Genomic DNA, 2,378 nt, shown 5'->3' with positions numbered 1-2,378 from the left:
TGAGGTTGTCAATCTCACCGGCTTGCTTGTAACAAAGGATTAACCGTATTGTGTGGAAGATGATTGTTTGCAAGAAAACAATAAAACAAGTATTGCAAGCAGATTTGTATTTCAGTATAAAAGAATGGACCGGGGTCCACAGTTCACTAGAGGTGTCTCTCCCATAAGATAAAAGCATGTTGGGTGAACAAATTACGGTCGGGCAATTGACAAATAGAGAGGGCATAACAATGCACATACATGTCATGATAAATATAGTGAGATTTAATTGGGCATTACGACAAAGTACATAGACCGCTATCCAGACATGCATCTATGCCTAAAAAGTCCACCTTCAGGTTATCGTCCGAACCCCTTCCGGTATTAAGTTGCAAAACAACGAGACAATTGCATTAAGTATGGTGCGTAATATAATCAATAACTACATCCTCGGACATAGCATCAATGTTTTATCCCTAGTGGCAACAGCACATCCACAACCTTAGAACTTTCTGTCACCTGTCCCAGATTTAATGGAGGCATGAACCCACTATCGAGCATAAATACTCCCTCTTGGAGTTAAGAGCAAAAACTTGGCCGAGCCTCTACTAATAACGGAGAGCATGCAAGATCATAAACAACACATAGGTAATAACTTGATAATTAACATAACATAGTATTCTCTATCCATCGGATCCCGACAAACACAACATATAGTATTACGGATAGATGATCTTGATCATGTTAGGCAGCTCACAAGATCCAACAATGAAGCACAATGAGGAGAAGACAACCATCTAGCTACTGCTATGGACCCATAGTCCAGGGGTGAACTACTCACTCATCACTCCGGAGGCGACCATGGCGGTGAAGAGTCCTCCGGGAGATGAATCCCCTCTCCGGCAGGGTGCCGGAGGAGATCTCCGAATCCCCCGAGATGGGATTGGCGGCGGCGGCGTCTCAGTAAGGTTTTCCGTATCGTGGCTCTCGGTCCTGGGGGTTTCGCGACGGAGGCTTTAAGTAGGCGGAAGGGCAACGCGGGGGGCCACACGAGGGCCCCACACCATAGGTCGGCGCGGCCAGGGTCTGGGCCGCGTCGCCCTAGTGTGGCGGCGCCTCATGGCCCCACTTCGACTCCCCTTCGGTCTTCTGGAAGCTTCGTGGCAAAATAGGACCCTGGGCGTTGATTTCGTCCAATTCCGAGAATATTTCGTTACTAGGATTTCTGAAACCAAAAACAGCAGAAAACAGCAATCGGCTCTTCGGTATCTTGTTAATAGGTTAGTTCCAGAAAATGCACGAATATGACATAAAGTGTTCATAAAACATGTAGATATCATCAATAATGTGGCATGGAACATAAGAAATTATCGATACGTCGGAGACGTATCATAGTACACAAGTCGTTGACATAACACAAGTGAAACACCGTTCCACTCATATTACATCTCTCAGAGTGGTACAACAGAAACATATGCGAGTCCAAGGTATGTCTATAGAAGTACACACGAGCTGTTTACATAAGATCAACACAACCTCCTACTTTACAGTGAGGTAAAACTTCAAATAAAGCTCCGGAAGAACGACTCGTAGTCTATCTTATTGCTAACTCAAGTTCAAGAGCTACTAGGCTTGCTATAGAAATCTAGCTACTTAGGTGCTATGATTAGGGAAAGGTTCCCTTCTATTACTAGTCTAGGTTTCCATTATAGCTGATGTAGAAGTTGACTCCATTGACTTCTTGGACTGGATTCTTCATCTTGTTGCATTTGACTCCTTTGTCTTCGAGTTCCACAGTAGTTTCTCCTTCGGTGCCTTGATCTAAGAAGGGGGTTCAAATGGGATAGAATGAGTACGAGCGTACTCAGCAAGTTCATAATAGGAAATAGGTGTATCATGCACTAGCTACAGCCATAGACCAGAAAGTCATAGGACAATGCAAGTTTTCATAAACATTTCTTCAAAAGGTTTATTTTATTCTGAAAACTATGCCCGTCAGTCTTCACAGGTTGACCAGAACTTCGTGGAGTTCCTTTCCTGCCGCGTTCGCAGTTTCCTTCCCGGAACAGGGAGTGACAGTCACAATTCAGTATCCTCTGCAGAGGTGCGTTACTTTTCCCATAAGAGAACTTATCCTTGATGCCTTGCCGAGACGCGTTTCTCATCCACACTTCCTTGGTGTGGGGCCAGGTGTAAGATCCAAGCCAATCACTGCCTTCTCCGCGACCCTGCAAACCCACCCTTTTGTCCGACCCTACACCCCCAGTAGACTTCTCCCGATAATACGGCTTTACTCACGGTGTACTCCGGACAATCCATCATAGATCGTAGAGCTTATCATCACTAATGGATGGGGATTTAAAAGGCTATCCCAACCTATTGCGGCGGTGCCTCCAACA

The sequence above is a fragment of the Lolium rigidum genome, chromosome 7 (genome assembly GCF_022539505.1).
Source record: "Lolium rigidum isolate FL_2022 chromosome 7, APGP_CSIRO_Lrig_0.1, whole genome shotgun sequence".
In the NCBI taxonomy this organism is placed as follows: Eukaryota; Viridiplantae; Streptophyta; class Magnoliopsida; order Poales; family Poaceae; genus Lolium; species Lolium rigidum.
The sequence above is the reverse complement of the archived record's forward strand: the minus strand, read 5'-3'. Positions refer to the sequence as shown.